Consider the following 13,024-nt stretch of genomic DNA (forward strand, 5'->3'; position numbering starts at 1 on the left):
TGAGTGATGGTACAGAGCGGCATAGGCAAGATACAGTAGATGGTATTGGGTGCAGTATATACGTATGAGATGAGTGTGTAAACAAAGTGGCATAGTTAAAGTGGCTAGTGATACATGTATTACATAAAGATGCAGTAGATGATATAGAGTACAGTATATACATATGAGATTAATAATGTAGGGTATGTAAACATTATATTAGGTAGCATTGTTTAAAGTGGCTAGTGGTATATTTTACATCATTTTCCATCAATTCCCATTATTAAAGTGGCTGGAGTTGAGTCAGTGTGTTGGCAGCAGCCACTCAATGTTAGTGGTGGCTGTTTAACAGTCTGATGGCCTTGAGATAGAAGCTGTTTTTCAGTCTCTCGGTCCCAGCTTTGATGCACCTGTACTGACCTCGCCTTCTGGATGATAGCGGGGTGAACAGGCAGTGGCTCGGGTGGTTGTTGTCCTTGATGATCTTTATGGCCTTCCTGTGACATCGGGTGGTGTAGGTGTCCTGGAGGGCAGGTAGTTTGTGGCTTGGGGGTAAAAACTGTTGAGAAGCCTTTTTGTCCTAGACTTGGCACTCTGGTACCGCTTGCAATGCGGTAGTAGAGAGAACAGTCTATGACTGGGGTAGCTGGGATCTTTTCAGGGCCTTCCTCTGACACAGCCTGGTGTAGAGGTCCTGGATGGCAGGCAGCTTTGCCCCAGTGATGTACTTTGCCGTACGCACTACCCTCTGTACAATCCAGTCGCCAGGACCACAAATACAAATTACATCTAGACACTGTTGCCCAAGAGCACACAAACTATACATACCTTGGCCTAAACATCAGCAGCAGGTAACTTCCACAAAGCTGTGAACAATCTGAGAGATGAGGCAAGAAGGGCCTTCTATGCCATCAAAAGGAACATAAAATTTGACATACCAATTAGGATCTGGCTAAAAGTACTTGAATCAATTACAGAACCCATTGCCCTATATGATTGTGAGGTCTGGTGTCTGCTCACCAATCAATAATTCACAAAATGGGACAAACACCAAATTGAGAATGCATGCAGAATTCTGCAAAAATCTCCTCCATGTACAACGTAAAACACCAAATAATGCATGCAGAGCGGAATTGGGCCGATACCCGCTAATGATCAAAATCCAGAAAAGAGACGTTAAATTCGACAACCACCTAAAAGAAAGCAATTCCCAAACCTTCCATAACAAAGCAATCGCCTACAGAGAGATGAACAGACCCCACAGAGCCCCAGGACAGCAACACAATTAGACCCAACAAAATCATGAGAAAACAAAAAGGCAATTACTTGACACATTGTAAAGAATTTACAAAAAAAACAGAGCATACTAGAATACTATTTGACCCTAAACAGAGAGTACACAGTGGCAGAATACCTGACCACGGTGACTGACCTAAACTTCAGGAAAGCTTTGACTATGTACAGACTCAGTGAGCATAGCCTTGCTATTGAGAAAGGCTGCTGTAGAGAAGACAGGCTATGTGCACTCTGCCCACAAAATGAGGTGGAAACTGAGCTGCGCTTCCTAACCTCCTGCCAAAGGTATGACCATATTAGAGACACATATTTCCCTCGGATTACACAGATTCACAAAGAATTAGAAAACAAACTCGATTTTGATAAACTCCCATATCTATTGGGTGAAATACACCTGTTGCCACAAGAAAAGGGCAACCAGTGAAGAACAAACACCATTGTAAATTCAACCCATATTTACTGTATGTTTATTTATTTTCCCTTTTGTACTTTAACCATTTGCACATTGTTACAACACTGTATATATACATAATATGACATTTGAAATGTGTTTATTATTTTGGAACTTCTGTAAGTGTAATGTTTACTGTCCATTTTTTATTGTTTATTTTTCTTTTGTTTATTATCTACTTCACTTGCTTTGGCAAACATATGTTTCCCATGCCAATAAAGCCCCTTGAATTGAATTGGTAGCATGCCCTTTGGACTACCAAGCAGTTGAAATTGGGTTAATCTGACACCTCTGTCAATGCTCCTCTCTAGGCCTGTCAAGAGTTTTTGATCACCTATCAGATGCCTCTGCGGCTGGATAACAGTGGTACTGAGGAGGGAAGCACAGCAGTTGAATTGTAAAGTAGAACCTCTTAGCCTGTTTCTGTTATGTTCGGTGCAGCAACAGCTTTACTAAATGCATGTACAAACAATGGTACCCTATCCATTCTTACAAAGACTGTATCCATTCTAACAAAGACTGTCTCCATTCTAACAAAGACTGTGTTCGTTTTAACAAAGACTGTATCCGTTCTAACAAAGACTGTGTTCGTTCTAACAAAGACTGTATCCATTCTTACAAAGACTGTATCCATTCTAACAAAGACTGTATCCATTCTAACAAAGACTGTATCCGTTCTAACAAAGACTGTAACTGTTCTAACAAAGACTGTAACCGTTTTAACAGACTGTATCCGTTCTAACAAAGACTGTATCCATTCTAACAAAGACTGTATCCATTCTAACAAAGACTGTGTTCATTCTAACAAAGACTGTATCCATCCTAACAAAGACTGTATCCGTGCTAACAAATATTGTATCCATTCTAACAAAGACTGTATCCGTTCTAACAAAGACTGTATTCGTTCAACAAAGACTTTGTCCGTTCTAACAAAGACAGTATCCATTCTAACAAAGACTGTATCCGTTCTAACAAAGACTGTATTCGTTCAACAAAGACTGTATCCATTCTAACAAATACGGTATCCATTCTAACAAAGACTGTATCCATTCTAACAAAGACTGTATCCGGGCTAACAAAGACTGTATCCATGCTAACAAAGACTGTATCCATGCTAACAAAGACTATGTAGGTCAACTACAACTAGTTCAAGTATTTGTTACATTAGAGCACACTGCAAAAAGTTTAAGTATTTATTTTCTTGTACTAGCTTGTTCATTTATTGACATGTCTATGCCAAAGTGTCCTAGGTCTGAGTTATTATAAATGAATGACCTATAGGATATGTATTCCTGTCAAAATCCGTGATCTCAAGGATTGCCTTGTGAGAATGTTTGGGTCGTATTCATTAGGGCACATCGTAAAGTTGTGCAATTGATAATTAATGTTTCTTAGTGGACAAGCCTAGGTGGTTTCAGTCCGTTTTTCTTCCTTTTGGTGACTATTCCTAATGAACACAACCCTGGCTTATTTATCCAGTATTGTAATCAGCAGCTGGACACAGTTTAGATTATTATCCAGTTAGAGGTTGAATTGTTTGGTCTCCATAGTGACAGTTAAAACATTAGGATCAGTGTCCATTCATTCAGTAATGGTGGCCACAGCGATTCTCAATTTCTCTTTGTCACTGCCTACAAAGGGCTTCATTCAAATTGTCATCATCTCAAGCCTCTCTACAGTGAAGGATAATCAAAGTCTTTGTTGCTTTGAATGCTGTTTGTTTTATACAACACACGGATGACACGAGACTGTGCAGCGAAAACAACACATGTAGTTCATGTAACTGTTTCCCTGTCCTTAGATTGTTTGTATGAGCCCTGTCAGTCATTTGAAATAATGTGAAGTTAATTGACACTTATATGCTGTGGTTGTTTAATGTTCTGGCAGCACGTTGTTCATTCTGCATTGTATTCCTGTCTGGTTAATGTTCATTACAGAGATCTCAGGTTTGAACAGTTGGCTTAGTGCTTCTTGGATCTTGGTGGGGAATCGTTTCAACTCAAACTGCCTCATCAAAAATAAACGAGCTATTTGTGAATAAATTCTGCACCAAACTATGCTCTGTCTGATATCCCAAGATTTTTGTAGGTGGTGGAATAACTGTCCTTGTTGACTAATAACTTTTCGCTTGTCAGTGTGATGCTTCCAAAGGGCATTACTTCCGTCATACCTAATGCTTACCTTCTAGTGTTTTCTTTTAAAGTTGTTGAGTATCCAATAGATGGCACCGTATCACTCTTCAGTTCAAGACGTTTTGACATGCAAGAGAAGACATTTGGGGCATAGGAGTGGGCTTGTTGAAGTTTTATGTCATGGAACCTATTGTCCTATTGGAATTGATTGTATGTCAGCTTTGGTTATCTGGGCCCTGATTCTGGTGTAGACCCTGCATTCATTATATGATGGATACTTTACAGAGTATTCATCACTTTCTGGACCCTGGAGAAAGATGCATTGTCCAATGATAAAGAATGTATGTTGTGTGTTGGAGAAAGATGTTGCATTGGTGACATATGTGATACAGGTATATGGTAAAATGCCAACAGCCCCCTCTAACTATTCAACCTTGTTTACAACGAACAATTACACCTCCTGTACAAAGAGGACATCTTAAGTTATACTTAAATCCAAAATGGTTCTCTAGTAAATTAGTAAGAATATCTCACCCCATGTTCAAGAATGGCCTTTTTCCCTTTAGTCAGATAACCACTGCTCACTTTCGGTTATTTGAAAATGAAATAATCTCCAAAATATCGTTATTTTTTAAACAAGCCTTAGAAAGTTAGTTGCAATTTCAATGTAATCCACCTGAAAAGACAGAACAAATGATACAACAAATATCGTGGTTAAACTCAAATATACTATTTGATAAAAAACAAATTTTTCAATATTAAAAAAAATAAATAATAATTTTTGTAAATTATATCATAAATAGGACTGGTGGAGTTATGTCACAAATGCAGCTAACAAAGACATATGGAAATGTCTGCTCTACCCAAAATTACAACCAACTAATTGCAGCATTACCACAAAAATGGAAGAGGCAAGTAGAAGGGAGAAAAAGTAAGGAACTTGTCTGTCGGCCTGGCATTAAAGACCGTAAATGGTTAAAGAAAATTGTGATAAGTAAAAACATATACCAATTTTATTTAAGGACCAAAAAATTGACAGCTGTGAAATCTAAATTGCAAAATGGTTGAGAAGAGATTTTCGATGTACCGATTCCATGGCACATGGTTTATGAATTGACACGCAAAACAACACCGGATTCAAAACTTTGAATTTTTAAATTTAAATTATTATACAAAATTCTTGCAGCCAATAGAATGTTATATAAATCGGGAATACAATCTTCCCAGCTCTGCAGATTTTGCTGCGAGGAGGCAGAGTCATTCGATCATTTATTTTGGTACTGTCCACATGTAGCTCGTTTTTGGTCACAGGTCCAGGAATGGCTGAAGAATTGCAACATTTGTCTAGAATTAAAGCTGCAGACAGCAATACTGGGTGATTTGAAAAGTCATAGTCAATCAATCAATAATATAATAATTATTTTTGCAAAAATATTCATCTTTAATTTACAATCTGTAGAAGCTATGAGAATAGAAAGGTTCAGTACTTTTGTGAAGCATCACAGCACATTTGAAAAATATATGACAAATAGAAATCGAAAATGAGAGAGAGATAGATGGGATGGGTTGAATGGAGCTGAAGGGTGGGACTAATAACAAGATAACCAATGTAAAACATACGGGGTCTGTAAAAATGTATACAGGTTCAGAAATTTGGTGAAATAGCACAGTTACAAATAGAAATCAAACTGAATGATTTCCAAACTGAATGGACATTAGAAATAGAGGTCCTAAAAGGACTAAAAACAAACTAAATATAACTATGGTAAAATAGATTGTGTTTGTAAAATGTGTATAATATGTGTAAACTGAATGTAGAAGCCTAAGTGTTATTGTTTATTAGTTTACTCCAATTGGGGGAGGGATGGTAGGGTTTGCGGGGAATAATAAAGGTATATTCTAAAAAAGGTATGTATATACATATATATATATATATATATATATATATATATATGTGTGTGTGTGTGTGTGTGTGTGTGTGTGTGTGTGTGTGTGTGTGTGTATATTGTCACGCCCTGACCTTAGTTATCTATGTTTTCTGTATTATTTTGGTCAGGTCAGGTTGTGACAAGGGTGGGTATATGTGTTTTTGTCCTGTCTAAGGTTTTTGTATGTTTATGGTTTTTTCATAGTCTAGGGGTTTATATGTCTATGGTTGCCTAGATTGGTTCTCAATCATAGGCAGCTGTTTATCGTTGTCTCTGATTGGCGACCATATTTAGGTAGCCATATTCATTGGGTATTTTGTGGGTTATTGTCTATGGTTAGTTGCATGTCAGCACTCATTATATATAGCTTCACGTTCGTTTTGTTGTTTTGTAGAATTTGTTCAGTGTTCTCTTTCATTAAAGAGGAATGTATTCATATTACGCTGAGCCTTGGTCTCCTCATTATGACGAACGTGACAGAATAACCCACCAAAAAAGGACCAAGCAGCGTGCCAAAGAGGAATGGACATCTTGGACCCGGGAGAAAGAGGAGTGGAGGACTTCCTGGACCTGGGAGGAGGTAATAGATGGAGCAGGACCCTGGACACAGCCGGGAGAGTATCGCCGTCCTAAGGAGGAGTTAGAGGCAGCGAAAGCGGAATGGCGATACTATGAGGAGAAATACAGGAGAACAGAGGAACAGCGACGATATGAAGGTACACGGCTAGCACGGAAGCCCGAGAGGCAGCCCCAATATTATTTTTGGGGGCACATGAGGAGATTGGCTGAGTCAGGTAGGAGACCTGAGCCAACTCCTCGTTCTTACCGTGGGGAGCGTGTAACTGGTCAGGCACCGTGTTATGCAGAGATGCGCACAGTGTCTCCAGTGCACTATTCTAGCCCGGTGCACTCTATTCCAGCTCCTCGCATTTTCCGGGCTAGAATGGGCATCCAGCCAGGACGTATTGAGCCAGCTCTATGTTCTGGATCTCCAATGCGTCTCCACGGTCCAGTGTATCCTGTGCCTCCTCCCCGCACTCGCCCTGAGGTGCGTGTCACCAGCCCAGTACCACCAGTGCCAACACCAAGCACCAGGCTTCCTGTACGCTTTCAGAGCCCAGTACGCTCTGTTCCTCCTCCCCGCACTTGCCCTGAAGTGCGTGTCCCCAGCCCGGTACCACCAGTGCCGGCACCGCGCACCAGGCCTACAGTGCGCCTCGGCAGTCCAGTACGCCCTGTTCCTGCTCCTTGCACTCGGCCTGAGGTGGGTGTCCCCAGCCCAGTACCATCAGTGCCGGCACCACGCACCAGGCCTACAGTGGGCCTCGGCAGTCCAGAGCGTATGGCGACAGTACCCAGTCCAGAGCGTTCAGCGACAGTACCCAGTCCAGAGCGTCTGGCGACAGTACCCAGTCCAGAGCGTCTGGCGACAGTACCCAGTCCAGAGCGTCTGGCGACAGTACCCAGTCCAGAGCGTCTGGCGACAGTACCCAGTCCAGAGCGTCTGGCGACAGTACCCAGTCCAGAGCGTCTGGCGACAGTACCCAGTCCAGAGCGTTCAGCGACAGTACCCAGTCCAGAGCGTCTGGCGACAGTACCCAGTCCAGAGCGTCTGGCGACAGTACCCAGTCCAGAGCGTCTGGCGACAGTACCCAGTCCAGAGCGTTCAGCGACAGTACCCAGTCCAGAGCGTCTGGCGACAGTACCCAGTCCAGAGCGTCTGGCGACAGTACCCAGTCCAGAGCGTCTGGCGACAGTACCCAGTCCAGAGCGTCTGGCGACAGTACCCAGTCCAGAGCGTTCAGCGACAGTACCCAGTCCAGAGCGTTCAGCGACAGTACCCAGTCCAGAGCGTCTGGTGACAGTACCCAGTCCAGAGCGTTCAGCGACAGTACCCAGTCCAGAGCGTTCAGCGACAGTACCCAGTCCAGAGCGTTCAGCGACAGTACCCAGTCCAGAGCGTTCAGCGACAGTACCCAGTCCAGAGCGTCTGGCGACAGTACCCAGTCCAGAGCGTTCAGCGACAGTACCCAGTCCAGAGCGTTCAGCGACAGTACCCAGTCCAGAGCGTTCAGCGACAGTACCCAGTCCAGAGCGTTTGGCGACAGTACCCAGTCCAGAGCGTCTGGCAACAGTACCCAGTCCAGAGCGTCTGGCGACAGTACCCAGTCCAGAGCGTCTGGCGACAGTACCCAGTCCAGAGCGTTCGGCGACAGTACCCAGTCCAGAGCGTCTGGCGACAGTACCCAGTCCAGAGCGTCTGGCGACAGTACCCAGTCCAGAGCGTCTGGCGACAGTACCCAGTCCAGAGCGTCTGGCGACAGTACCCAGTCCTGAGCGTCCGGCGACAGTACCCAGTCCAGAGCGTCCGGCAACAGTACCCAGTCCAGAGCGTCTGGCTACAGTACCCAGTCCAGAGCGTCTGGCGACAGTACCCAGTCCAGAGCGTCCGGCTACAGTACCCAGTCCAGAGCGTCCAACGACGGGCCACGGTCCGGAACCTCCAACGACGGGCCACGGTCCGGAACCTCCAACGACGGGCCACAGTCCAGAACCTCCCACGACGGGCCACAGTCCAGAACCTCCCACGACGGGCCACAGTCCGGAACCTCCCACGACGGTCCCCAGCCCGGGCCTCCGGCGACAGTCCCCAGCCCGTGGTCTCCGGCGACGATCCCCAGCCCGGGGCCTCCAGTGATGATACATGCAGTGATGGTCCCCAGCCCGGGGCCTCCAGTGATGATCCATGCCTTGATGGTCCCCAGCCCGGGGTCTCCAGCGACGGTCCCCAGTCTGGGGTCTCCAGCGACGGTCCCCAGTCCGGGGTCTCCAGCGACGGTCCCCAGCCCAGGGTCTCCAGCGACGGTCCCCAGTCCGGGGTCCCCAGTCCGGGGTCTCCAGCGAAAGTCACATGTCCGGGGGGATTGGAAATGATTGGAAATGATGCAGACAATTACATTGATGGAAGCAACAATCTATTCACAATATTAAAGCTGATCCACCCCTTAAAAAAAAGATGATAAAAAAGAGGACATAAGAATAAAACAACCCACACAACACAGAGGTGTGCTGCAGCTAATCACACACAGCTTGCTCCATAAAGTGGTTGTGCGACTGTCTGCCATCCAAATGTTGCTTTCCAGTACTGGAAGAGGAGGTGAAGTCAGACTGTGTATTGTAGCATTTCTCTTAGTCACGGTGTTGGGGTATTCACCTACTCCTCACGTCTCTTCAGTGTGACTGTGCTTCGGGGTTGGCAGTCTAGTAGATTAAGAAAACTTTTTTCAATCAATCGAATGTATAAATGTATAAATGTAAATGTATAAAGCTTCTTTTTTTTACATTGGCAGCTGCCACAAAGTGATTTTACAGTAACCTGGCCTAAACCCTGAAGAGGAAAAATAAATAAATAAACAACAAATGGATGATGCTAGCCAGGTTTGTTGTGCAAACACTTTGAAGACCTTTGTAGATCTTCAAATGTATTTTTTTTTACAAATAATACAACATTAAACTGAATAAATCTACTAAATCTATTTTGGGGGATATGCTCATCGTTATTAATGATTTATTCATAATTATCCATAGCATCCGCAATAATGTAGAAGTGTTCCGAAACATCTTATATTCTTATTTATAATAAAAGTTACTCCAAAATGACACAATACATTCATTATTCACCGTTATTCACCATTCATTTCTATACCCTCAAATAAAAGGTGACATTCCGTACTGTCGCCTCATATGAAACATTTGACCTCAAATCCAAAATGCTGGAGTATAAAGCCAAATAAAAACAACTTGACCGTCTAAAGACAACAGGAGGGGAGTGTATATGCAGGCAGCAGGGTGCTGATATGAATGAGCGTGACTGTTGGAGTCTTTCTGAAACATCAAACCTTTTAAGAGTAATAACCACAGAACGCTTGGTGCTTCTGCAATCAAGGAGCTCCATCAGGCCCCATTCACCATGATTAGACGGAGATGGAGCACTGGATACTTTTCCAGAAAGACCCCTACCCTTTTCAGTTCTGACCTTAAAGAAGCGTGTGTGTGTGTGTGTTTGTGTACTCTGCAAGCTTTACTGTGTGTAACATCATTTTTTTGGGCACTCGTCCAATGCAGGTGTTACTTTAGCTGGTCTAGTTTCACAGCAACAATCTCTCTTCTAATCAGCGTCTCTCGTCCCATTCATCTGACGGAAACACAGATGTCTCCTCTCACATCCCGTTCTCCGCTACTTTCAACTCCCGGATTCATCGCTCTCGTCATAAGTCTTGTCGGAGACTGGCAATGGCGCAGCTTTGAACAAAAACTTACAGTAGCTGAGCTTTTTCTCTTGATGCCTTTTGAGAAACTTCTCATGGTCTTTTGTATACCCAAATGTGATATTTGTTCAAACTCCGGTTGTTTTTGTGGTTTCTTTTGCTGTTGCTTTGTTACTGAGTGACCTTGTTTAGACGCTGGATTAAAAATGTAATTACATTTTGGATTAAATTCCTCCTCAGACCTCCACAACTGTCTGTGCCTGTCTCTCTCCTCGCTCTCTCTCTCAGTTAAATGTTTTGAGCATCTTATTATCTTCCCTCTCTCGTATTTCATCTTTAGTTTTTCATCGTCTCGCGTCTCTCTCTGTCTCTCTCTGTCTCTCTCCTCGCTCTCGGTTAAATGTTTTGAGCAGCTTATTGTTTTAGCCCTGTGTAATTGCTGTCAATCAAAATGTATCTTGTCTCTAGTCGAAGTCCTCTACTCTGTTACCATACATTATTCAGAGAGATTTCAAAGTTAGCTATTCTGATCTCACAGACAGATCCCCCTCCGAATGTGAAATATTACAGGTAGAGTCTCCAACAACTAAATTACATTTTCAACCCATTTATATTGTGTGTTGGCATGGTAACCTTTTTATGCAATCCTCAAGGATTAAGCAATAAAGGAGGTGTTTAAAAATGGCGGCCCTGTGCACTTACAACAAATTCTTATTTTTGCTAAATTTGCCATATTGTACATGTTCTCTGCTAGTCTTTTCTTTTGTATGGTCATTAGCAGAATATACATGATCATTTTTCTTGGTCCTGTGCAGTTGTAAATCACACAAATTCACATGTGAAGACCATTTTTTTTTTCAATTTGAACTTCTTTTTGGAAAAATAGTTAACTATTCTTTAAACCTGCAATGGTGTAAATATATTACAGTGCAACTGTACAAAGTATTTCACAAAACACATTGGTTTGCCTCTACTTTTATTAATACATGAAAAAGTTAAAATAATATAAAAAATTCGGTCTTGATGTCGTTGCCCCAGGCTTGTTTATAGGCTATGTACCTGAGTTTACTGTATTAAGCCCTACCCCAAGTATAAAAAAAAATGCGTATGTAAAAATGGCCCCAAATCAAATTTCATCTTCATATATTCTCTTGCAATCTGTCTGTGTTTCAGTTTCCCCAAATTCTTCCATCTATGATTTTGTAATATTTCCTTATTATTTTAATATTCATGGTGTAATTTGTTTTTCAGGGTAGGGTGCCTCATTGTTACCCTCTCTGCAGTATGTCTGTGGGATATAATTGGCGTGTGTAGCAGCAGGTTCAGAGATAGAGATACTGGTGGAGCCCACAGGGAGAGAGCTGTCAGTCATCAGCAGTTCATCACTATTCCTCCTCAGACCTCTGCTACTGCGGAGAAGGCTCTTCCCTCTCTCGTCTCTCTCCTCTTCTCTCGTCTCTCTCCTTATTTCCCTTCTCCTTTTCAATCTTACATCTCTCTCTCTCTCGCCTGTCTCCTCTCCCATCTCTCCTCTCATCACATCTCCTCCTTCTCTCTCTCTCTCTCTCTCTCTCTCTCTCTCTCTCTCTCTCTCTCTCTCTCTCTCTCTCTCTCTCTCTCTCATCTCTCCTCTCCCTCCCTCCCTCCCTCCCTCCCTCCCTCCCTCCCTCCCTCCCTCCCTCCATCCCTCCTCTCCTCTTTCCCCTGCCAAGAGATTAACCCCTCTGATAATGCAAGGCTCCTGTAGTTACAGTGGATGAAAGGATTGTGATGCCAGCCGGGAGGTGATACACTGGGGGGCCTGTCATTCAATCAAACTTTACAGCTGATTTAAGCTGTTGATTGGTGGCTATTAGAAAGAGGCACTCAAGTACACGTTTTTGACGTATTTCCATGGAAACTTCCCCCTTCTCATGCAACCAGAATAAGATAGTTCAACTGTAGGCACACTGTGGAGCCCAATACTACTTTATTTTACCATTGAACCTTTCCCTTAAAACTTTTAAAGCGTAACTTGTGGTACATTGCCTCTGGCTGAATAACTTAAACATAGACATTTCTAAGTTACTCTGGGGGGGGGGGGGGTTGTCATGCACATCAGATTTAATAGACACTCAGGACATGATGTTCACACTGTGCTCCAGTAAAACTGATGCCCGGATCATGTCCAAATGAGGAAAGAGGAGAGGAAGGAGAGAATCAAAAGTATAATAGTGTAACAACAACAACAAAAATCACAGATGTGTCAGAAATGGGCCCTTTAGAGGTCTCAAACATATCTTTCAACACAGCCATGAACAGAAATGTTTTCTGACAAACTGCTTGTGAAGAGCAACACTCAGTTGAAATGGGTTCCATTCAGAAAGAACACATCTTCTGTCCAGTGATACCTCTGGAGAAAATGTCATGGCCACCTTTAGAGAGGAATAAACTATTTGTTGGCAGTCTGACTATTATGGCAGTCTATACTTCAATTAAAAAATGATGCTTGATATCTGAGATTAATAACTGAGTTTCATACTGTATGTAATTGGATTCCTGTGGTTAGAAAAATACATTTCACCACAGTTATTGATCATTTGGCTTTGTGTCCCTTTTTCATAGTCACGTAGAGTGACTCAAGGCTTTAGAACAGCAATATGCAGACACTGTCGCCTTAGCTGTGTGTGGGCAGTTGTAAACTTCTGCCATACAATTATTTTAGACCATGGATAGAATACGTCACTTTAGCCTTTAAAACATTTTATCTGATCAGACAAAATAGGAAGAAAAATACTTTGCCCATTGGTATGCATTTTGAGTGGAACAGTATGTCGTACACTGAATACAGTGCCTTCAGAAAGTATGCACACCTCTTGACTTTTTCCACATTTTGTTGTGTTACAGCCTACATGTTAAATGGATAAAATTGAGATTTGATGTCACTGGCCTACACACAATACCCCATAATGTCAAAATGTGTATATGTGT

At 42.9% G+C, this 13,024-nt stretch overlaps 1 pseudogene; it reads left to right on the top strand.

The window, feature by feature from the left end:
- The window catches only part of LOC139367847 (poly [ADP-ribose] polymerase tankyrase-2-like), a 28,751-nt pseudogene that overhangs the window by 12,975 nt on the left and 2,752 nt on the right, over window positions 1-13,024 (top strand).

Source organism: Oncorhynchus clarkii, chromosome 16 (genome assembly GCF_045791955.1).
Source record: "Oncorhynchus clarkii lewisi isolate Uvic-CL-2024 chromosome 16, UVic_Ocla_1.0, whole genome shotgun sequence".
NCBI classification, from domain to species: Eukaryota; Metazoa; Chordata; class Actinopteri; order Salmoniformes; family Salmonidae; genus Oncorhynchus; species Oncorhynchus clarkii.